Source organism: Jaculus jaculus, chromosome 14, assembly GCF_020740685.1.
Source record: "Jaculus jaculus isolate mJacJac1 chromosome 14, mJacJac1.mat.Y.cur, whole genome shotgun sequence".
NCBI lineage: Eukaryota > Metazoa > Chordata > Mammalia > Rodentia > Dipodidae > Jaculus > Jaculus jaculus.
The window spans coordinates 7,810,302-7,835,132 of NC_059115.1; the positions used below are offsets into that span (position 1 = coordinate 7,810,302).

General features: G+C 51.1%; 1 protein-coding gene across 1 annotated transcript in view; it reads left to right on the forward strand.

The window, feature by feature from the left end:
* Bicra (BRD4 interacting chromatin remodeling complex associated protein) overlaps positions 1-24,831 on the forward strand; it is an 85,839-nt gene continuing 61,008 nt past the window's right edge. Inside the window, exon 1 of the mRNA XM_045134374.1 lies at positions 1-117. The gene's annotated coding sequence lies outside the window, so the exon portion shown is untranslated. The remainder of the gene's footprint in view (positions 118-24,831) is intronic.

Consider the following 24,831-nt stretch of genomic DNA (forward strand, 5'->3'; position numbering starts at 1 on the left):
ATGCGATCAGGCAGTGCGCTGACCGGCCCGGCCGTCCGGCCCCTTCTGGGTCCTCCCTGTGCAGCCCGTGCGGGGCCGTCCCGGAGACCCCGCGCCGACGGCTGCTCAAACATCAGGGTGAGTTTCTCACAATGTAGCAATTTCTCTTTAAATCTCTTAACTCTCTCTACCTGCGAGTCGGGGCTGTGACAGGGCGCAAAAGCGAGGGGGGAGTGGGGGTTGGCGGCGAGGGTGTGTGTGTAGGGGGGAGCCGGAGCCGGGGCCGAACCCACTCCCCCCCGACACTCACACTCTCAGCCCCCCAACCGGGGCGCAGCGCCCGCTGCTGCTACTGCTTTTTGCTTTTTTTTTTTTTTTTGCTCGGCGCCCACCACCACCGACACCCCCACCCTGCACCCCAAGGCGCTCTCTCCCGCTACCATCCGCCGCCCCGATCTTACAGGGACAGCCCCCCTCCCCCTTACTGCGCCCCTATCCAAACCCTGTGCCCGGTGCGACCCCGGCCCTCCCGCCGGCTCGCCCGGGATACAATGGAGCGGCGGAGAGACCAGGCCGATCGGTCCACGGGGGAGGGGAGGAGCGCGGAGACCCCCCCACCCTCACTCTGCTCCCCGCCTTTTGGAGGGGACCGTGGGGCAAGCGGGTGGTGGTTCCCCAGCCGCCGCCGGCCAGCTGTACTCTCTCCCCTGGTCGTTCGTCCTGTGCGCCCCCTCTCCACTTGGGGTGGGGGGTGCCGGGGGAAAATCGGGGCCTCAAGCAGGCTGGGGGAGGGAGGGATGGGGAAGGAGACCACTGGATATTCCCTTCCCCATCGCCCCGAAACAATGAGCGGAGTTGGCTTGTTTCCCCCTCCTCTTCCCAATCCTCAGCAGGGAGCGAATGGGCCCCCATGCTCCCCCTCCCCGCAGCTGGCTGGTCTCGCAGGGGGTCGTTCCTGGGGACCAATTTGCAGGGGGGTGGAGTGAAGGGGGAGCCGCACGCCTGTCATCTCTCGGGATTTGGGGCGGCCCATGGTCTCCAACTCCTTCGGCCTGGGAATGGGGAGGCAGCAGGCCCAGCCAGGGCACCGCGCTCCGGGTGGTGACCTTTAGACAAAGGCAGTCCTTTCTCGGGGGTGAGCCCCGACGAGCCGGGCCCGCGGCCTCCCTGGGTCCCTGCGGAGGACCGCCAGGCCGCGGGCACCGGAGGGAGGGATGGAGGAGGAGGGAGGAGGGCTGGAGCCATCTGGTTTTCCCATCGCCTCAGCTGCCCCTTCGGTGGCTTCTCCCCGGCTCCTGTCACAGGCAGCCGCGGGGAAGACAAGGGACCGAGGGAGCTGCCCAGCCCAGGCCTTGGTCCTTCGCCAGCCGGGAGGACCGGGCGGGCTCGGGCGCCAGCGGTGACTGGAAGGCAACGGTGGCTCCTTCCTCCCCGCGCCCCTTTGTTTTGCTTTGTGGTTCTGAGCAGCTGAACGCCCCGGGAGGTGGGGTCAGAGGCTGCCTGGGTCAGCTCTCCAGGGAAAGCCCTGGTGACAGGGCCTTCAGATGGCCCCGAGCCTGGGGGTTTACAGTTGATACCCAACCCCGTAGTTCGACCCTCGACCCCTTTTGTCCCCCCCTCACCCCGCCCCACTCCAACAGTGTAATAAAAATCTGGGGATGAGTACATCCTTCTGAGGGCACTTGGGAGGGAAACCAGCGACCAAGACCTACTGACATTCACCCTGTCCCTGCACCTGCGCTGGGGGTGGGGGCTCCATCAATTCTGATCCCATCCCCCCATGAGAAAAACAGGGGAGGCCTCGCTGGGGGACCACCCCTTTCCTCTGCCCCGTGAGACCTAACGGGGGTTGTTTACCTCCCCTGCCTTCCTCTGTAGCTCCCCCCACATCTCAGAAGCCGGAAATAACCGTTCTCCACCCCGGGAGTATTAAGCATTGGCTACTGCAAAGTACATTATACACTGGCCAGTCTGAGGAGGAAGCTGGGACGGTGATTGCTCTCCATTTTCCAAGCAGGCTCATTGAGACCTCGAGACGTTAAGGGGAGCCAGCCTAAGGTCACACAGTACTGGGTCATCTTGAGTCCCAATTGAGGACCACCTAAAGTTTCTCCTTAGTTTGAAACGGCTAGGTTCTCCATGTCTCTTTGCGACACTTGCCCCTTTTGACCTCAGTGGACCTGGCTCTCATAGAAGGATCTTCCAGAACTGAGTTGGAAAGCATTCAAGTCAGGACAGGCCTGGCTCAGTGCCCAAGGACGGTGCCTGGAAGCTGGCCTCCTGTCACCTTCCCCGCCTTCACCTGAGCTGGACTTGGCCTCATTGCTGTCAACCAGCCTTGCCTGGAGGGAAGCTGGGCTGCGTGAGACTGTTGTGGTGCCCCTGCCCTGGGACACATTGGGCCAGCGCTACCTCAGACCCTTTGTTGCCTTAGGCAGGTTGTTTACTTGGATGGCTCAGTTTCTTTTGTGCACATAGCAAAAATTTTAGTTCTTTCAAAACTGACCTTGAGGTAGGGTGGGGAAAGTGGCAGCCATATGTGCGATTTCTGTCTCACTAAGCTGGTGGGATGTGGGATTCCAGAGGGGTAGGGAAGGGTCCTAAGGTGACCAGCATGCTTCTGCCCCACAATCCCCCGCCGTGGGGAAGTGGAGTAAGCCAGCTCTACCAGTGCTCTGGGGACAGGCCCTTCCTTAGTCTGTGGATTGGCATTCTCTGGGGGAGAGTGCTGCCTGCACTCCAGTTTACACAGAGAGGAAGTTGATACAGGTGATGCTGTTTAAAAATATTTTATTTTTTATTTATTTATTTGACAGAGAAAGAGAGAGAGAGAGAGAATGGGAAGCCAGGGCCTCCAGCCACTGCAAACGAACTTGAGATGTGTGCACCCCCTTGTGCATCTGGCCAACGTGGGTCCTGGGGAATTGAACCTGGGTCCTTTGGCTTTACAGGCAGATGCCTTAACTGCTAAGCCATCCTTCCAGCCCTTTTTAAAAAAAATTTTAATTAATTTATTTATTTGAGAGAGAGGAAGAGGCAGGGGGAGAGAATGGGTCTCCAGCCACTGCAAATGAATTCCAGATGCGTGAACCCCCTGGCTTATGTGGGTCCTGGAGAATCGAACCCGGATCCTTTGGCTTTGCAGGCAAATGCCTTAACTGCTAAGCCATCTCTGCAGCCCGTGATGCCCTTTTTACAGAAAAGCACACTGATGCCAGGGGTGTGTGCCATGAGGCTCACCTGGCTAGGCTGTGGTGAGGGGCTTCTGCATGTGACTCAGAGGCTGATGCCAGGAGAGTTGAGCTCTTGTTCCCCCTTCCTGCTGCCCTCCACTCTGCTTGGTGAGATGACAGGTATGAATCATGACAGACCCGGGGTGATGGGGACTCTCAGGACAGGAGGGGCTGCTGGGAAAAGGATCTGCTACAATTGAGCACCTCCTGACAGGAGACGTCGATCTGGAGGAGATGGGAGACTCAGACCCAGAGGGAGACACAGTTCCCCAACCCACCCACCCGCTGCTTGCTGTCTTTCTTCCCAGAGGGCCCTGCCCCCACCACCAGGCCTTCACCAACCTTTGCTGGGATGTAGGGTCTGTTCTGAGCCTACAGAGGGATGGGGGGGGGGGTGTCAGAGACATCTGGAACAATAGGGGCAGGCCCAGGGGTGCAAGTTGGGTTCCCTAACCCCAGGACTAGCTGCCAGCCTTCCCAGCCAACCCCCACCCCACCCCCCAGGCTGCCTTGACTCCCGGTCTCAAGAATGCAGAGGGCTACTGGTGGGGGAATTTAATTGGAAACAGGAAAACATGGCATTCCTTTCTAGAAAGAAGCCTGGGCTGGAAGGAGCCCTGGCTGCCATTTCCCCCGCCCACCCTGCAGTGAGTGGGGAGGCTGGGGTGGGTGGGAGATCCAGTTATCTCTTCCTGGGCTCTTTGGGGGCCCCTCCCCCAACAGGTACCCTCACTTTTAATGGTTTCAACCTCAGGAACCCCCTGATGAGACGTCAGCTTCGCCAGGGGCTCTCATTCTCCAGGCAGAACTACCACTTCCCCTCCTTGTTTTGTGTGTGTGTGTGTATGTGTATGCGTGTTTTGTCCCCAGCCATGTAGGATGCACCACACTAGAGCCTCACTTAGGCATGTGCAGGAAGCCCGAGTTGAGTTGTCCCCAAGGATTCCCCCCCTGGTGTAGCACCCCTATTTGACCCATCCCAATTGACTGCCGCCTTTGTGTCTCAGGGACTTGCAAGGTCCCCAAAGAGAGGGAGGGGAGCGCTTTCTAAAGGCATGTCTAGTTTGGTGACAATGAGTTTTGTGTATGTGTGTGTGTATTCATTGGAGGGGGGGGGCAGGGGAAGCAGAGTGTCTTTGTTACTTCCATTGTTTCCAATTAAACTTCCTGGGGGCCAGGCCCCTGGAGATCAGTCATGGTGATGGGATTTCAGCTGGGAAGGGGGGTGAAGGGGGGCGGGGGGTGAGGAGGAGGAGAAGTGCAAGACTGGCTGAGATAGGATTTGATTAATTCTGTCTGGGCAGCCTTACAACTCTACTAGGAGGAATCCACTTTCTCTCTTTTTATTTTAAATATACATATTTTTAAAAATATTTATTTATTTATGAGAAAGAAAGACAGATAGAGAGGAAGAGAGAATGGATCCGCCAGGGCCTCTAGTCACTGCACACAAATTCTAGACACATGTGCCCCCTTGTGCATCTGGCTTACGTGGGTTCTGGGGAATCGAACCTGGGTCCTTAGGCTTCACAGCCAAATGTCATAACCACTAAGCAATTTTCCCAGTCCATTTTTAAAAATACTTTTATATATTTGCAAGCAGACACAGAGAGAGAATGAATATGTATCTTAGGAACTCCAGATGCATGTGTCACCCTGTACATCTGGCTCCAAGTGGGTACTGGGGAATCAAACTCAGGACCTCAAGCTTTGCAAGCAGACACCCCCAACCACTAAGCCATCTCTCCAGCCCTTTCCTTTCTGATAAATGGTGTATCTAGCTTAGGATGGCCTTGAACTCCTGCTCCTCTCACTTGCTGGGGTTACAGAGGTATATCACCACACCCAGCTTCTATTTCTTTCTCCACCCCTCCCCCCAAAGTAGGGTCTCACTCTAGCTCAGGCTGAGCTGGAACTGACTCTGTAGTCCCAGGCTGGCCTCAAACTCACAGAGATCTTCCTGCCTCTGCCTCCCTGACTGTGCCACCATACCCAATTTCTCTGTTTCTTTTCTTTTGTTTATATTTATTTTCATTTTTTAAATTTATTTATTTATTTGTTTTTGGTTTTTCAAGGTAAGGTCTCTCTGTAACCCACACTGACCTGGAATTCACTATGTAGTCTCAGGTTGGCCTTTAACTCATGGTGATCCACCTACCTGTGCCTCCTGAGTGCTGGAACTAAAGGCATGTGTTATCACACCTGGCTAGTTTTTCTGTTTCTTAACTTATAAATGCATATGGGACAATGTCAATGCATAAGTGCTTATGAGTCCAAAAACCCACACCTCCCAGCATCTGTGAACCCCCCCCAGCTGTCCTGTCCAGGGACAGTTCTGAGGTTGTGTGTGCACATTCTCATGAAGATTCTTGTCTCCCAAGAACTCTTCATGTACAGCTGGCAGATGCTCTCCTATTCTCTCAGCTCATCTCCCTGGGACACCCTCTTGTGCGCACCCTCCCCTCCACCTGTTGCTGGACTCCGTGGCATACTGTTGGATGGATAAAGCTCATTTCCTGTGTGGAGGTGTTTCCAGATGTTTCCACCTGCATGGGACACCTGATGGGAGATCGCTTTGTGTGGGGATGGACTCTGGGTAGTTGGCTTCACTGCACCTGGCCCTGAACTTCATCTGGCCATAGTTCTCAGAGATACCTGGGTTACCATAGCTTAAGGAAATCGTTCCCTGCCCTGGCTGTTCGTATCCAACCTGTCCTCCGGGTTGTGGTCACTAGGCCACATACCGTGTTTGCCTCTCATGATCTTGCAACATATGTGGGAGTGAGAAGGTCCAGAGTAATTCAGGAACCCAATGATCTATCAGTTTGAATCCATATCCAGCCCTTTGTTGGCTGAGTGGTTGTAGCAAAGGGCTTGCTGGCTTTGGGCCTCAGTCTCCCCATTTGTTGAATGGGTTCATTCCAGTACCATCCTCATCAGATAGTTGTGGATGAAGCAACATGTCAGTCAGCGTAGCTGTGATGGCTCTCTATGGGGGCTTTTCAGCCCAGCTGTCATGAACTCCATAATGAGCAGGTGTAAAGTGAAATGTGTGTGTGTGCGCGTACTGTGTGTGCATCTGGGTGTGTATTTATGTATGTGTGAGTGCGTGTGTGTGCATATGGAGGCCAGTTGCTGTCCACCTTATTCTTTATTCTTTAGTTGTTGTTGCTTTGTTTTCACGCTAGCCCAGGCTGACCTGGAATTCACTGTGTAGTCTCAGGCTGGTTTCGAACTCACGGCTATCCCTGCTTCTGCCTCCTGAGGGCTGGGGTTAAAGGTGTGCACCACCACACCTGGCCATCTTGTTTTTTTTTTTTTTTTAATATATTTTAGTTTTATTTTCTTTCTTAGAGAAAGAGAATGGGTGCACCAGGGCCTTCAGCCACTGTACACCAACTCCAGATGCATGTGCCACCTTGTGCATCTGGCTTATGTATGTGGGTCCTGGGGAATCGAACCTAGGTCCTTTGGCTTTGCAGGCAAGCTCCTTAACAGCTAGGTCATCTCTCCAGCCTCCAGCCCTCTTTTTATTTATTCTTCATTTTGAGACAAGGTCTCACTGAATTGCCTAAGCTGACTTTGAACTGACTTAGCCCATGGGGACCTTGAACTTGGTATCTTCCTGCCTCAGCCTCTTTAGAAAGGATACCACCACTCCAGGATCTCCTTTACTTTTCTTGGTGCTGGGCTTGGAAGCCAGGGCCTCCCACAGGACACTGAGCTTCACTTCCAGTCCTCCCTACTGGCGGGCTTTTTGCTTTGTTCTGCTTTGGTTTTTCCATGTAGGGTCTCTAACTCAGGCTGACCTGAAATTCACTGTGTAGTCTCAGGGTAGCCTTGAACTCATGGTGATTCTCCTACCTGTACCTCCCAAATGCTGGGATTAAAGGCGTGTGCCATCACGCCTGACTATTGGTGTGGTTTTTTTTTTTTTTAATATTTTTATTTATTTAACAGAGAAAGAGGGAAAAAGTTTGAGAGGATGGGTGCGCCAGGGCCTCCAGCCACTGCAAACGAACTCCAGAACTCCAGACCTGTGTACCCCCTTGTGCATCTGGCTAACCTGGGTCCTGGGGAATCGAACCTGGGTCCTTTGGCTTTGCAGGCAAATGCATTAACCACTGAGCCATCCCTCCAGCCCCACTCTCAGCTTTTTTTGTCTGGCTCTGATCCCCTTCTCTCCCTTCCCATGGGCTTTTAGCATCTGCTTTTCTTCTTCACTTTTTTAAATAATTTATTTTTTATTAACAACTTCCATGATTGTATATAATATCCCATGATAATGCTCTCCCTTCCCCCACCTTCCCCTTTGAAACTTCATTCTCCATCATATCTCCTCTCCCTCTCGATCAGTCTCTCTTTATTTTGATGTCATGATCTTTTTACCTCCTATTATGATGGTCTTGTGTAGGTAGTGTCAGGCACTGTGAGGTCATGGATATCCAGGTCATTTTCTGTCTGGAGGGAGCACGTTGTAAGGAGTCCTACCCTTCCTTTGGCTCTTACATTCTTTCTGCCACCTCTTCCACAACGGAACCTAAGCCTTGGAAGGTGTGATAGAGATATTGCAGTGCTGAGCACTCCTCTGTCACTTCTTTCCAGCACCATGGTGCCTTCTGAGTCATCCCAAGATCACTGCCATCTGAAAAGAGAAGGTTCTCTACCAAAAGTAAGAGTAACATTAACATAAGGGTATGAACATTAAAAGAAGTACTTACTGGGCAGTTTGGTGAGCATAGTATATACATTTAGCCAGACAGCAGCAGACATTACACCCCTAGGGCTCATGACTATCCCTGTTTTAAGTTTTCAGTATCAGGGATGTATTCCCTCCCATGGAGCAGGCCTCTAGTCAAATTAGAGGGCAGTTGGTTTCCACCATGACAGACTTGCCACTATTGCACCGTTGGCTCATTTGGCCTGGCTGGCCCAATATAAGGCTTGCAGTGTCCACTGTTGAGTACCTTCACTGGTGATTTCTCTCTCTCCCATTGAACTGCATGCAGAATGGCTTCTTCCAGCTTTCTGTCAGCTGGTCTACATGGAGGAGGTTTTCAGCTCAGCCCCAGCAGGATTTCTCAGTGACCTTTTAGCCCAAGTATGTGGAGTCTTCAGCAATAGGGTCTTACCATCTATTCCTGGTGGGAAATCAAGGGCTACTGGCAGTGTTAAAAATATATATTTTATTCATTTATTTGCAAACAGTGAGATACAAAGAAATTGAGTATGGGCTCGCTGGGATCTCCAGCCACTGTAGATGAACTCTAGGCTCCAGACACATACCCCACTTTGTGCACCTGGCTTCATGTGGGTACTGGGGAATGAAACCCAGCCGTTAGGTTGCAGTGACTTAACCACTGAGCCATCTCTCTAGCCCCGTGTTGGTGTTTTAAATGGAGGGCATTGTGTCAGGTGGTCAGATACCTGCTTCTGGGTTTCTTCTGTAATGGAACGTGTCTCTTTCAGTGATGGTTAAGCTTAAATACCTAGATGGCCAACCTCTGAAGGAGTGTGACTCACTTTGTTTTATTTTAGCTTTTTATGTTTTTCTTTTCTTCTTCTTTTTTTTTTTTATTTGAGAGAGAGGGAGGGAGGGAGACAAAGAGGCAGATAGAGAGAGAATGGGCACATTAGGGCCTCCAGCCACTGCACACGAACTCTGCATGCATATGCCACCTTGTGCATCTAGCTTATGTGGGTCCTGGGGAATTGAACCTGGGTCCTTTGGCTGTGCAGGCAAGTGCCTTAACCACTAAGCCATCTCTCCAGCCCTTATTTTAGCTTTTTGTTATGGACATTTGAGACCCCAGTTAGAGTTCAGAGGATAGCATAGTCTCATATAAGCTTCCCATACAATTTGTTGCTCATTTTTGTCTGTTACCCCTCCCCGACCTACATAATATTTTTTTCTTTTAAGGTATTTATTGTGTGTGCATGCGTGTGCGTGCGTACATGTACAAGCTGCATCTATAAACGAATGCCTGTTTGGAATCAAACTTGGGCTGATAGGCTTTGGAAGCAAGCACTTTCAACCACTGAGCCATTTTTGTTGGAGAATTTGTACTGATACTCTATCGTATCCTATAATAACGGTTGTTATTAGTGGTGATATTTCTGGGATCCAGACTGTCACCACCTCTAGGGGCTGTCCTTTCTGTGAGGGAGATGGCGTTAATAAGCACAGATCAGAGGCGGGAGAAACTGAGCTAGCAAGGTGCAGTTTTTTAAAAACTGTTAAATTTAATTTTATTTATTTGACAGAAAGAGAGAGAGAGAAACAGTCAGATAGAGAGAGAGAGAGAATGGGCTTGCCAAGGCCTTCAGCAGCGGTAAATGAACTCCAGACGCATACGCCACTTTGTGCATCTGGCTTACATGGGTTCAAGCGAATTGAACCTGGGTCCTTTAGCTTCACAGGCAAATGCCTTATCTGCTAAGCCATCTCTCCAGCCCCCAAGGCAGACATATTTTCACAGTCTCACTAATTTGCTGGAGCAGAATTTCCCTCCTATCTCTCCATGGGCACAAATGGCATCTAAAATGCCCATTCTGAAGCTGGGTATGGTGGCGCACGCCTTTAATCCTAGTGCAGAGGTAGGTGGATCGCCATGAGTTCGAGGCCATCTGAGACTACATAGTGAATTCCAGGTTAGTCCAGGCTAGAGCAAGACCCTACCTCAAAAATCCAAAAATTAAAGTGCCCAGTGTCGGGGGAGGAGATTTCCCTTGGTGAGTTGGCAGCTCTTGAGCCTCCCTGTGTCTTCCCTCTGCTTAGTTCGCTGTGGCTGTGCCGGGCCCGCCTCCCTGGGATGGGCCTGGTGGCCTCCCTCTCTACAATGCACACTTTCCTTCTCACAGAAAGCTTTTATGTTTATGTGTTCACCATCTGTTCCCCTTCCCCACCATTTCAGTTATCCGTAGCCAATAAGAAGTTGTGATTACTGTTCATTGTGGGACATGGTGATATCCATGTGTCACCCTGGCACTTAGGAAGCTGAGACAGGAGGTTCAGCAGTTTCAAGCCAGCCTGGACTTAAGAGTGAGATCCTGTCTCAGCAAACACCTACAGAAGTCAGGTGTGCTGATCCACATCTATGATTACAGCTACTTGGGAAGTAGAGGCAGAGCATTTAGGAGTTCAAGCCCTACCTGGGCTGCATATGACTCTACCTCAGAAAACACAAACCAAAACAAACAGCAGCTAACAACTTGGTTTGAGAGGGCTAGGAGATGGCATAGTTGGTAAAATGCATGGTGAACCAGTTGGATTCCCAGCTTCTCCATATAAATAACTGGCCTGGTGTTGGGAACTTGTGATCCCAGCACTGGGGAGGGAGGTGGAGATAAGAGAGGCTCCCTGAGGCTTGCTGCCTACACAGTCTAGCCTAATCACTGAACTCTAGATTCAATGATAGACCCTATGTCAAAAAAAACAGGTGGACGGTCCAGAGAGATTGCTCAGCAGTTAAGGCGCTTGCCTGCAGAGCCCAATGACCCGAGTTCATTCCCCAGTACCCACATAAAGCCAGATGCACAAAGTTGTATGCGTCTGAAGTTGGTTTGCAGTGGCTGCCCTGCCCTGGCGTGCCCACTCTCTTGGTCTATTTCTCATTTCTGTGTCTCTCTGCTTGCAAATGCATAAAATAATGAAATAAAAAACAAGGTGGAGAGTGACTGAGGAAAACACCCAGTGTTGTTGACCTCTGGCTTCTACATGCATGCTTACACATGTTCATACATACTCACATGTATGTGCACTGCACACAAAAAGTCACATTTTGAGAGAGCATTCACATAACTTCTGTGGCAGTATGTTACTATAACTGTTCTATTTCACTGTTGCTATTAACCTCTTACTGTAGCCTAACCTACAGACTTCTAGCTCCAAATAGGCCTTTGTAGGAATGGGGAAACTTAACTGTGTGTGGAACTTTCTGAGGTTTCTGGCATCCATTGGAGGGCTGGGCCTGGCTTCCTCTTGGTTAAGTAGGGAACTGCTACATATTTCCTTCCTCCCACCTTTTCTCACTGGGGTATAATTTACAGACAGTAATATGCACATGGTCCACTCTTGCCTTTTGACAAGTCATGACCAGCATGTGCACCTGTGTACGTCACGCCTCTTCAAGACTCGGCAGGTCGACGTGCCCGCCCCAAAGTTCCCCTGTGACCCAACCCAGCCAACGCCCTCCTGGCTGCACTCACTGTGGCTCTGGGGCCGACAGGACTCGGGAGACATGGAGCAGCCCACACGCTGCGTGTTGGTCACCAGGTCGTGTCTGCTGTTTGTTCAAGACAATGTCTCCTGTAGCCCAAGCTGGCCTCAAACTCTCTGCATAGCTGTAGATGTCCTTGAACCCCTGATGATCTTGCCTCCACTTCCTGCGGTGCTGAAGTCACAATAGGGGCCACCACACCCACGAGTTGAGCCCCTTTCACTGAGCACATGTCGTTCCTTGCAGAGCCTCCTGCTGTGGTCTCTGCAAAATCCCTGCCCTTGCCCTTCCTCTTGGCTGTCTCGTCATCCTGCCCCCCCCACATCCCCCGTCCCCCAACCTTTCCCAGCTCCTCTGCTCCTTCATCTAGGGAGTGGCTTCCGGTTCACTGCCAGCCCTAAGTGGCCCTTTGTGGGCTAGTGGCTTTCCCCCAGAGCTAGTCTTCCAGCCTAGCCTCCTCCCGAGACAGTAAACGTCAGAAGGGGACAAAGCCAGCTGTGTTCTCTTGTTCTCTACCTGTGGCATGAGTTTGGACCTTCTTTTTTTTTGCTGTTTGGTTTTTCGAGGTAGAGTCTTGCTCTAGCCCAGGCTGACCCTGGATTCACTATGTAGTCTCAGGCCGGCCTCGACCTCACAGCCATCCTCCGACCTCTGCCTCCTGGGATCAACGGCGTGCTCCACCACACCAGGCCCAAGCTTGGAGCTTCTTTCATGCTTATTGCTTGTATGTTGGATGCAGGAAGGATGGCATGTCTCCAGTGGAGAAAAGAGGAGAGAATGGGTGTTTGCAGTCCCCAGCTACTTCCAAGTAGCCAGAGGCGTTGTTTGTTTTTTCATGTGTACTGTGTGTGGTGCGTGTATGTGATGTGTACCATATGTATGCTGATGTGACACCCCATGCACCTACAGCAACCCCAGGAGAAGGTCAGGCGCCCCCCTCTATCACTTGTGTGGTGGTTTGATTCGGGTGTCCCCCATAAACTTAGGTGTTCTGAATGCTAGGTTCCCAACCGATGGAGATTTGGGAATTAACACTTCCTGGAGGGAGTGTATTGTTGGGGGCGGGGCTTATGGGTATCACAGCCAGTGTCCCCTTGCCAGTGTTTGGCACACTCTCCTGTTGATATGGTCCACCTGATGTTGGCCAGAGGGTGATGTCAGGCCATCGTTTTCCTGCCATCACAGAGCTCCCCCTTGAGTCTGCAAGCTAAAATAAACCCTCCCCCCCAAAATAAAAAAAGCTGCTCTTGGTCAGGTGATTTCTGCCAGCAATGCGAACCTGACTGCAACAGTAATGTTGGTACCAGGAGTGGTGTCAGTTGCTGTTAGACATATGACTGTGTGGTTTTGGCCTCTTGGAGCTGATTTTCAAGAGGGATGTGGAAGGATTTGAAACTTCAGCCTAAGAGACACCTTGCAGCGCTGTAAGTACAGCTTGATGTATTAATCTGGTCAGAGCTGTAAGACCTGACTGCAGTAAGACCTGTGGACTGTGAGGTTTGGCTTATGAGGGTGAAAAGGAGCTTTGTCTAGACTGGGCCAGAAGCAGTTTGTGTGAGAGGCTTGTTGTTATGCCTGTGTCCTGAGAATTTGTGCAGGGGTGCATCGCGTACAAATGGACTGCTATTGAGTAGAGGGATATGGCACAGAAATGAAATCTTTGGGCTGAAACTTCAGCCCATTCAGCTGCAATTGTATGAGATTACAATCTTTGAGATTGGGCCAGCTGACCTGCACTGGAGCAACAGGAAGAATATAGATTCTTTTGAAGGGGCCTGAGTGCTCAAGGAGTGTCCTATTCTTCAAAGTCTGCTTTATTCCCCCTCTGGATTAACAAATTGGCACCCTACCTTGTATTGTGGAGTGTAAGAAATGTAGGAAAGAGAGGGCCATTGAGTTTGTAACAAGGTCTTGTATTTTGGAAATGGCCATGGACAGTGTGAAGCAGGTTTGCTGGATGCCTGCATGGAGACCCCATGGGGCCATGAGGATGAACCGTGGGTTGCAGTGGAGACCCAGTGGAGATGCCAGGACCATGAGATGGCTGCTGAAGAGAGCTGCTGGCTCCCGATGAAGTTTTCCAGGCCTATGAGTAGCCTAGCTAGCTGGAGGGGCAGAATTGGAGTTCTAGAGACTTGTTGCTGTTTAGTGTTGTTGGACTTGGAGCTACAGAGTTTGATGATTGCCCTGTTTAAATCTTGTATTGGTTGAATATTTCTTTGCTATGCCCAGTGCCATCTTTTGCAGTATGAATGTTTATTTTGTGCCATTATGAGTTGTTTTTGGAATTTTTTGGTATTATGGCTTAGTTAAAAGATCTTGGATTATGGAGATGTTTGAACATCATTAGGATTGATAAAAACTATGGGGACTTTTATAGTTGGATGAATGCATTGTATTTTACATCATGGATGGTTTTCAGTTTATGGGGGCCAGGGGTGGAATATTGTGGTTTGATTCAGGTATCCCCCATAAACTTAGATGTTCTGAATAACAGGTTCCCAACCTATGGAGATTTGGGAATTAATGCCTCCTGGGGCAGTGTATTATTGTGGGTGGGCTTATGGTATTAGAACCAGTGTCCCCTTGTCAGTGTTTGGCACACTGTCCTGTTGCTGTGTCCACCTAATGTCGGCGAGGAGGTGATGTCCACCCTCTGCTCATGCCATCGTTTCCCCTGCCATCACGGAGCTTCCCCTGGAGCCTGTAAACCAAAGTAACCCCCCTGTTTTTTTCCCCAAAAGCTGCTCTTGGTTGGGTGATTTCTACCAGCAGTGTGAACCTGACTGCAACAACTTGTCTGCCTGGTTTCTCATCAGTTGTAGTCTCTGCACCAATCCTGGAAGTCTGGTGTTTCACGAGCCACGGTGATTCTTTGGGCTCCTCCTCAGGTCCTGGGGTTACAGACGCGTGTGGCCATGGCTAGCTGTCTATGTGGATACTGGAGATTCAAACTCAAGTGATTTTAAGTTCTCACGCTTCCACAGAAAACACACTTAACCACTGAGGCACCTCTCCAGCCCCTTTAGTCCCAGCACTGGGGAGGCAGAGGTAGGAGGATCACAGTGAGCTCAAGGGCACCCTGAAACTCCATAGTGAATTCCAGGTCAGCCTGAGCTAGAGTGAGACCCTACCTTGAAAAACCAAAAAATTAAAAATAAAAGAAGCTAGGAGCAGACTTCAATTTGTCATTTGACAAATTTGTCATTTGTCATTGAGACAATTTCTGGTACTAAATATCTCCTGGCTGGCTGTAGCAGAAGTGAGAGATAATTATTTAACTCAGTTTCTAACAAAAATCTGCTTTAACAATTTACATATATATATATGGTGGCACAGGCCTTTAATCCCAGCATCTGGGGAGGCTGAGGCAGGAGGATAGAATATTTGAGGCCAGCTTGGGCTACATAGTGAGACTTCATCTTAACGTAAAAGAAAAACACATGTAATAGAGATAGAGAGAGGGCTCAGCATGCGAAGCCAGATGCACAAAGTGGTGTGTGTGTATGGAGTTCATTTGCAGTGGCTGGAGGTCCTGGTGTGCCCATCTCTCTCTCTCCCTCTTTCTCTCAAATAAATAAAAAATATATTTTTTAAGCCGGGCATGGTGGCGTACTCCTTTAATCCCAGCACTCGGGGGCAGAGGTAGGAGGATCGCTGTGTTTGAGGCCACTCCGAGACAACATAGTGAATTCCAGGTCAGCCTGGGCTAGAGTGAGACTACCTTGAAAAACCAAAATAATAATAATAATATTATATGTGTGTGTGTGTGTGTGTGTGTGTGTGTGTGTGTGTGTACACATTTTTCTCTATATATCTGTGCCTCTCTTTCTGTCTCTCTCTCTCAAATAAATAAAATAAAAATAAAACTTTTTAAAACATTAAAAAAAATAGCAAAATATGAACACAGGCCCAGGAGGTAGTTCTGTGGGTAAAGTAGTTGCCTTACAAGCATGAGGGCCTGAATTAAACCCCCAGAACCCACATCAAAGTGTGCACGGTGGTGCACACTTGTAAGAAAGTACTTGGGCTCACTGGCCAGCCAGCTGAGCCTATGCGGATCGCTCCCGGCCAGCGAGACGCTGCCTCAGAGAAGGTGGAGAGAGCCTGAGAAAGAACACCTGAGGTTATGCTCTGGTCTCCACACGTGCATGCACATGCGCTCATGTTCTTTGTAGTGGCAAGAGGTTGGTGTGTGTGTGTGTGTGTGTAAGGCACTTGCCTGCAAAACCTAAGGTTCCTGGTTCAATTCTCCAGTATCCACCTAAAGCCACTTACACAGGGTAGCGGTGCATTTGCAGTGGCTGGAAGCCCTGGTGCATCCATTCTCTTTCTCTCTCATCAATTTTTAAGGTAAGGGCTGGAGAGATGGCTTAGCAGTTAAGGCGTTTGCCTGCAAAGCCAAAGGACCTCAGTTTGATTCCCAAGGGCCCACGTAAGCCAGATGCACAACATGGCACATGCATCTGGAGTTTGTTTGCAATGGCTCAAAGCCCTGGCTTGCCCATTCTCTTTCCCTCTCTCAAATAAATAAATAATTTAAAAATAGATAAGTAAGAAGTTATTTTTTGTTTTCTAGAGGTAGGGTCTTACCCCACCCCAGGCTGACCTAAAATTCACTGTGTAGTCTCAGGCTGGCTTCAAACTCACTGCAACCCTCTGACATCAGCCTCCCAGGTGCTGGCATTGAAGGTGCGTACCACCACCTGGCCCTCTATGTTGCGTTTGGTGTTGCTGTGTTTTTGACGTGTAAGTGTGGGCACCAGCATGCTACGGCACACACGTAGTGGTCGGGGGGCGACCGCAGGCGACGGTCCTCATCTTTCACCTTCTCTGAGCCCTGGTTTCTGGTTCAGTGCCGCGGTTGCCCACGAGCTTCCAGAGGGGACTGTCCGTCTCCGCCTCCCACCTTGCCGTAGGCACACTCAGCACGGTGTCCACGTCCACCTGGGTGCCGGGGGTCTGAGCTCCGGGACTCACGCTTGGGCAGCAAATGCTTGACTTACTGAGCCACCTCCCCAGGCCTAGGTCCGTATTTCTGAGTCCCCCTTCCTCCCTGGCTCACTCCTGCTCTGCCTGCAAACCTCTTGCGGTCTTAATGCAGCGCTTCTTGTCGCCTGTCCCGCGAATTGCTCCGTGTGGAGGTTTTGCTGAGTGTGAAGGCTTATGTCCCTTCTGTGTGCTTCCCCAACCCCCATGCTGGGGTTTAGACTCACTTTTTTATATAAATAACTTCCCCAGGGCGGAGGGCACCAGAGCCTCTTGCCACTTGCAAACAAGTTTTAGGTGCAGATGCCACTTTGTGCATCTGGCTTTACAGAAGGCCATCAGGCTTTGCAAGCAAGTGCCTTTAACCACTGAACCATCTCTAGCCCTAGACTCACTTTATTTTTTCCAAGGTAGGGTCTAACTCACTCTGTAGTCTCAGGATGGCCTCCAACTAATGGTGGGCGATCCTCCTACCTCTGCCTCCCAAGTGCTGGGATTAAAGGCATGTGCCACCCTGCCTGGCTCACTTTTTTGGTAGTTGTCCCTTTGGGGCACTCCATGGGACACAGAAACTGTAGTTCACTTATGGTTCTCCCCTGGAGGCTGGGGGCTTAGCTCAGTTCAGTGGTCCAGCATTTTGTCAGCATGCACAAGGCCCTGGGTTCATCCTCAGCACTGGGAAAGAGAAACGAAACAGTTGAACAATTCTACTCAGGACGGGGCCCCAGCTACCTTTGGCTTTCCTCTTTCCGTGGCAGAAAAATCACTTACCCAAGACCCACCCCCCACCCAATCCTGAGCTAAAACTTGGCCTTTCTGGTTAGTTCTTACTCGCACAATAAGGTGTCCTTCTGCCTGGCAAGACTCTCTGCCATGTGATCCGGGGCGGGTCAGCCCGGCCAGCTGGGGTGAAGAGCCAAGCTTCCCTTCAGGATGTGCAGAGGCAGGCTGGCGGCCTTCTTGGAGGACGGATGGTTCTGAGCATGAGCTTGGTTCAGTTGCCAAGAGAGAGAAATCACCCAAAGCCTGAGGTGGTTTGCTCAAGGCTGTTGGCAGCTTCCCAAGGGCCTGGAGACAATGGAGCTGGGTCATGGGTGCGTGGTTTTATGGCTGAGGAGGAAGAGAGCAAGCCTAGCATGATCTAAGGTCACAGGTTAGAGCAGAACGGGGTTGAGATGGCTGCTGGGGAGAGGCAGGGGCCAGGAGACAAGTGTGCACGCAGAGAACACCTCCAAGGGTCCACTGCCCAGGGAGGTACTTGTGGGGCTGCGCACCTCCAGGGAGAAGAGTCAGGCTCAGGCAGAGGCCATTGTCACCCCTGGAGCAAACTGGGGGGTTTCCAGAAAGGCCTTGGCCTAGATGGGCTGAGGGCTGGCCTCCTGGGTTGGACACAGGTGTGTAAGCCAAGTTCCTGGGTCAGATGGGGGAAGGGTGGGAACCAGCCTGGACCACGGGTCCAAGAAGGGGCGAATGGGCCACAGGTGGTGGCACGAGCCTGTAATCTCAGCCTGTGGCACGTGGAAGCCGGAGGATTAGGAGTTCAGGGTCAGGCTTGGTTACAAGTTAGTTGGACGCCAGCCCTAATGTATGACGTGGTCTCAAAAAGAGGAAGATGAACGCTGGGAGGTAGAGGGCAGGCAGAGCTAGCCTCTGCAATGACCTGTGAGCTGGCCCCTCCCCTAGCCTTATCTCCTGCCCTTCCACCTGCTTTCTCAACGACCCAGCAGGTCCTGTCCCTCCTCACATCTCTCTGGCCTGGGCTCTGCCTGCAGTCACTTCCCCTGCCCCCTTCCTGGCTCTTCTAGCAGGTGTCTGTCCGTCCAGGGATGAGGGTTGCACCCCTGGCTGCCCTATTGGGCCCCTTCTGTGTTCCTCAGCACCGGCTTGCAGTCCACACTTCCCGAGTGGACAGGGCAGCCCTGCAACCTTGCCACAGGTTTGTAGGGAGAGGCGCATGCCCACTTGGCTCCTCAGGATCTGAACTGGCTCCAAAGTGTAGGAAGAGAGAAAAGGGCAAGGGAATGTTCTGGAAGAGGCAGGAGTGGAAGTCGCTGGGCTGGGCTCAGGATTGCAGCTTCCCTACAGGCCAGAAGTTGAGAGGAGGCATGTGATGGCCAGAGGCACCTGTTTGTGCATTTGGGGAGGCCACAGCTGTCTGGAGTTGGTGGGGGCTAGGAGTGAGGGGACAGGCTGCCCTGCTGGACAGGAGCACTAAGGTCACTTTTCTACCTGTCCTGGGGTCAGGGACTTTTACCTCTTTAGGCATCTTAGGAGCATTTGACGGTTCTTTAAAAAATTATCATTTCATTCACTTGCAGAGAGAGAGAGAGAGAGAGAGAGAGAGAGAGAGAGAGAGAGAGAGAGAGGGAGAGAGAGAGAGAGAATGGGGCACACCAGGGCCTCCTGCCGCTGCACACAAGCTCCAGATGCATGTGCCACTTTGTGCATCTGGCTTTATGTAGGTTCTGGGGAGTCAAACCTGAGTGGTCAGGCATTGCAGGCAAGTGTCTCACTGCTGAGACATCTGTGTCTCCATCCCCATTTGGCAGTTCTTCGTTGGGTGGTGGTCTTCAGGTGCTTTAAGGACTGCCCTAGAAGCTGCAGACCTCTTCCTAAATATAACCTGTAATACCACATGCTCTCCCCCACCCCACCCCACCCCAGGAACTATGCAGAACCTTTGCAAATTTTGACTCATTGCCCACAGGTCAACTTAGGATGTAGGTGCCTGAGCACTCACCATTTCACAAGAGGAAACTGAGGTACAGAGCCATTGCCTTGACTTTCTCAGGGCTCCACAGCTGAGTGGTATGACCTGGGCCAGGTTTTTATTCCCAAACCCACATTTGGGAAGTAACTTCTTCCCTCCCCTTTGCCCCCCTCCCATAGCCAACAGCAGGTTGTCTCTGAGCCCCAGGCTGGGTGATAAGAGTCAGCGAGGGAATAGAGAGAAGGCAATCTGACTTTTTCTTTTAAATTATTTTATTTCTTCATTTGTTTGAGAGAGAAAGGGAGAGAGGGAGAGGTAGACAGAAAGAGAGAATGGGGGCTGGAGAAATGGCTTAGTGGTTAAGCACTTGCCTATGAAGCCTAAGGACCCTGGTTCGAGGCTCAATTCCCCAGGACCCACGTTAGCCAGATGCACAAGGGGGCTAATGCGTGTCCATTCTCCCCCCCCCCTGTCTCCCCACCTCTTTCTCTTTGTCTGTTGCTCTCAAATAAATAAATAAAAATAAAAAAATTTAAAAAGAAAGAAAGAGAGAATGGGCACTCCAGGGCCTTCTGCCATTGTAAACAAACTCCAGATGCATGTGTCCCCTTGTGCATCTGGCTTACATGGATCCTGGGGAATTGAACCAGTGTTCTTAGGCTTTGCAGGCAAAAAAAAAGTTTTATATGTGTGTGTGTCTGTATTTTGTTGTTATTGTTGTTGTTGTTGTTGTTGTTTTGAGAGAGAGAAACAAAGAGAATTGGGTGCGCCAAGGCCTCCAGCCACTGCAGATGAACTCCAGATGCATGCACCACTTTGTGCATCTGGCTTATGTGGGTACAGAGGAATTGAACCTGGGTTGTTAAGCCTCACAGGCAAGCACCTTAACCACTAAGCCATCTCTCCAGCCCAAATTTGACTTTTAACAAAGCCACCCCGTCTCCTCAGCCTCAGTTTCCCCACCGCCCAGAGTGCCCTGCTGCCTTCCTCGTGGAGGTTAACAGACGTCATCTTGTGTCATTGAAGGTCTGCATTCGTGGTAGTAACCGGTATGGTAGGTATTTCGAAATTCCCACTAACACAGGCCAGAGCATACTGAAAGTGGTATGGACTCCCTAGCAAGACTAGGCAGCCCCGTCCGCGGCCCTGCTGGGATTTCTGCAGCTAATGTGTGGTGATGCTTTAACTCCACCACCCTCTTCCCCCGCCCCCAGTGTGCCAGGCAGAGAAAAACGAGGAATTTACGAGGTTTTGGATCAGGTGGTCTTAGGTCTGCATGCCCACCTGGGAGGTCAGCTGTGGAACTATCCAGACAGCACATGGTCTGGTGACATGCAGGCTTTGTAAGTGCTCCCTCTCCCCGTGTCTTTCTTCTTACTGTCACCGAGGTGTTTTGATTGATGGATGCATGGATGGATTGATTGATTGAGGTAGGGTCTCATTCTGGCCAAGGCTGACCTGGAATTCACTATGTAGTGTAGTCTCAGGGTGGCCTTGAACTCATGGCAATCCTCCAATCTCTGCCTCCTGAGTGCTGGGATTAAAGGCATGCGCCACCATGCCTGGCTTTAAAAATATATATTTAATATTTATTTATTTGAGAGAGTGAGAAATTGAAGAGAGAGAGAATGGGAGCATCAGGGACTCCTACAGGCTTTATGAACAAGTTATTAACCACTTAGCCATCTTTCTAGCCCTGTCACTGAAGGTTTTATGACAATACTCTTACCTATTTATGCAACACTGGGTGGTGTGTAGAGTCTAGGAACCTCTTAGGGGTCCTGGTGGTATACAGGTTTCTGGCCTAAGCAGTGGGAGGCATACTGAGGTATCCCAGGTGATGCTGTTTGGGGACCACACTTGGAGTAGAAAGTTATGAAAGCTAGTGGATTCCAGACAAGTGCTCTACCTATGAGCCACGCCCCCAGCCCCTCACTGTGGATCCTAGACAAGTGCTCTACCTCTGAGCCACGCCCCCAGCCCCTCACTGTGGATCCTAGACAAGTGCTCTACCTCTGAGCCACGCCCCCAGCCCCTCACTGTGGATCTAGACAAGTGCTCTACCTCTGAGCCACGCCCCCAGCCCCTCACTGTGGATTCCAGACAAGTGCTCTACCTCTGAGCCACGCCCCCAGCCCCTCACTGTGGATCTAGACAAGTGCTCTACCTCTGAGCCACGCCCCCAGCCCCTCACTGTGGATCTAGACAAGGGCTCTACCTCTGAGCCACGCCCCCAGCCCCTCACTGTGGATCTAGACAAGTGCTCTACCTCTGAGCCACGCCCCCAGCCCTCACTGTGGATCTAGACAAGGACTCTACCTCTGAGCCACGGCCCCAGCCCCTCACTGTGGATCCTAGACAAGTGCTCTACCTCTGAGCCACGCCCCCAGCCCCTCACTGTGGATCTAGACAAGGGCTCTACCTCTGAGCCACACCCCCAGCCCCTCACTGTGGATCCTAGACAAGTGCTCTACCTCTGAGCCACGCCCCCAGCCCCTCACTGTGGGTTCTAGACAAGTGCTCTACCTCTGAGACACACCCCCAGCCCCTCACTGTGGACTCTAGACAAGTGCTCTACCTCTGAGCCACGCCCCCAGCCCCTCACTGTGGATCCTAGACAAGTGCTCTACCTCTGAGCCACGCCCCCAGCCCCTCACTGTGGACTCTAGACAAGTGCTCTACCTCTGAGACACACCCCCAGCCCCTCACTGTGGACTCTAGACAAGTGCTCTACCTCTGAGCCACGCCCCCAGCCCCTCACTGTGTGGGTTCTAGACAAGTGCTCTACCTCTGAGCCACGCCCCCAGCCCTCACTGTGGATCTAGACAAGTGCTCTACCTCTGAGCCACGCCCCCAGCCCCTCACTGTGGATCTAGACAAGGGCTCTACCTCTGAGCCACGCCCCCAGCCCCTCACTGCGGGTTCTAGACAAGTGCTCCACCTCTGAGCCAAGCCCCCAGCCCCTCATTGCGGGTTCTAGACAGGCTCTACCACTGTATTTTGCCCCCAACTCCTTACTCTGAGTAGGTACTGACTTTTGTGTCCACTTGGTTCATTTTGGGGGTGCTTCTTTGTTTTTTGAGGTAGAGGTCTCACTGGGGCCCGGGCTGACCGGGCAGTCTGTCACCGCAGGCCGGCTTCGAACTCGCAGAGCTCTTCCTGCCTCAGCCTCCCCGAGAGCCCAGCCATGCCCAGCGCTCGTGTCCGCTGAGTGGTGAGCTCCGCCGCTTGGTAGCTGCTTACTTCCCGTTCTGCCTCTTTGGCCAGAACTTGTCTCTGATTCTGCGCCAGCTGGCTGTCGTGGGGGCTTGGAGCCCAGGGCGACCCGACCTGACATTTTCATATCCACACCTTGGGTGCCTTATGTGCAGGAGTGTTTCCGCCGGCCAGATTTCCTGAGAGAGCAATAGCTACGGCAAAGAGCAGCGTGCGTTTAGATTTGGGGAGGCCTGCCAACTTGCATTCCAGAAAGGCCTTGCTGTTCTCACCCCTTGTGCACTCAGCCAGAGCTTTTGAGTGGCCGTTCGGTGCCAGGCCTTGCTAGACTCTGGGGACACTGGCGCACACCAGGCTGGGTCTCGCTCCTTAACAACATTTGGTCCCATGTGTGATCTTGGAAAAAGGAGTGGGTTTGCGGGGCCAATGCAGGAGTGGCATGAAAGAATTCTACCCAGGCATGATGGCTCACGTCTGTAATCCCAGCACTTGGACAGCTGAGGTGGGAAGATAACCATGATTGTGTTTGGACAGCCAGTCCAGCCTGGGCTACAAAGTGAGACTTTGGGGTAGAAAAGGAAGGAAGGGAGGAAGGTGGGATCCACACATACACAGAAGCATGTGAAGAGACCACACACAGACTTTGTCCCACCCAGAACCTGTGGACAGGTCTTTAGGCCTCTGAGGCCTCCAGGTTTCAAGGAGCAAAGCCTCTTCCCCTGTGCCAGCGTCCAGGGAACACGACACCCATCCAACCCCAGCAGCAGAGGCACTGGTGATAATGGCAAGTCACCCACAGTGACTCATCGGGCTACAGGACCCGACCCAAAGCCCGGCTATTTATACTCTTCCACTGAGCTCCGTGTGAATATTCATGTCTGGCTGCAAATCCTCATTTTTTAAAAAATATTTTTATTTATTTCAGGCACTGAGAGTGAGAGAATGGGCATTCCAGGGTCTCTTGCCACTGTAAAGTAACTCCAAATGCATGCACCACTTTGTGCATCTAGCTTTACGTCCATAATGGGGAGTTGAACCCTGACTGTCAGGCTTTGCAAGCAAATGCTTTTTAATAGCTGAGCCATCTGTCCGGCCCACATCCTCGTGTTTGGTTGTGGGATGCCCCTTCCAGCCCACTGGGATGCTCTGTATCGTACACATGCAATAACTTTTCCCTTAGACAATCTATAAAACTCTGCCTGCCTTTCTAGGGACACGGGATACATGTCACCTAGAAGTTTTTTTGTTGTTTTTTTTTTTCACTTTTTTGAGACAGAGTCTTATTGTGTGTATGCACGTGCGCACATGCGCATGAGTGTATTTTATATATATAAATCCCAAGCTAGCCTCAAACTCACCATCCTCAGCCTCCTGAGTGCTGGGATTAAAGGCATGTGCCATTACTCTCTTTTTAAAACCAAGCCAATTCTATTTTTATTTTATTTTTTATTTTTTTGAGGTAGGGCCTCACTCTAGCCAAGGCTGACCTGGAATTCACTATGGAGTCTCAGAATGACCTCAAACTCACGGTGATCCTCTTCCCTCTGCCTCTCCTGAGTGCTGGGATTAAAGGCGTGCACCACCACCCCTGGCTAAAAGCAAGCCTGTTATATTATTATTTTATTTTATTTATTTATCCCAGATTGGCCTGGTGTTCACTTAATAGGCTAGGCTAGTCTCCAACTCATGGCAGTCCTCCTGCCTCAGCCTCCCTAGTGCTGTGGACTGTAGGTGTGTATCACCATGCCTGGCTCATCACCATGGTTGTTTTCTTGAGATAATCTTACGTAGCCCAGTCTGGCCTCAAACCCCTGGTCCTCCTGCCTTCAGCTTCGAACACTGGGGTGATAGGCATGCGTCACCACACCCAGCTGCTGCCTTCTTGGCACTTAACAGTTTCCAACATGACACCTGTGTTACTGTTTTACATTTATATCGATTTTTGTAGAGCCATATTTACCTTTATAAATGTTATAAATATTTGTAATTTCATATGGCATGTCTTTTTTTTTTTTCCTTTTTCAAGGAAAGGTCTCACTCTGTCTAGCCCAGGCTGGCTTGGAATTCACTATGTAGTCTCAAGGTGACCTTCAATTCATAGTGAGCCTACCTTTGCCTCCCAAATGCTGGGGATTAAAGGTATGCACCACCACTCTCAGCTTATTTTTTTAAATTTAATTATTTTATTATATATATAAATTATAACAGGTTATACATTTATCCCCTTGCCCCAGTTCCTGTTACCCTGGAGGCCCTCCTCCTTGTGCTTTTGGTATTCGCGGTGGGGTCATGAAGACCTTGGTCAGTCCCAGTGGGGTAGCGAAGGACCACGCCTCAGGGTATTCCCACCCACTCTGTGGTTCTTAACAATCTTTCCGCCTCTCTTCTGCAGTGTTCCCTGAGCCATGGCAGGCCTGTTGGCAGTCTGATTTAGTGTTGAGTTCTCTGTAGTCTCTGAATTTCTGCCTTGATAGGTTTTGCTTGG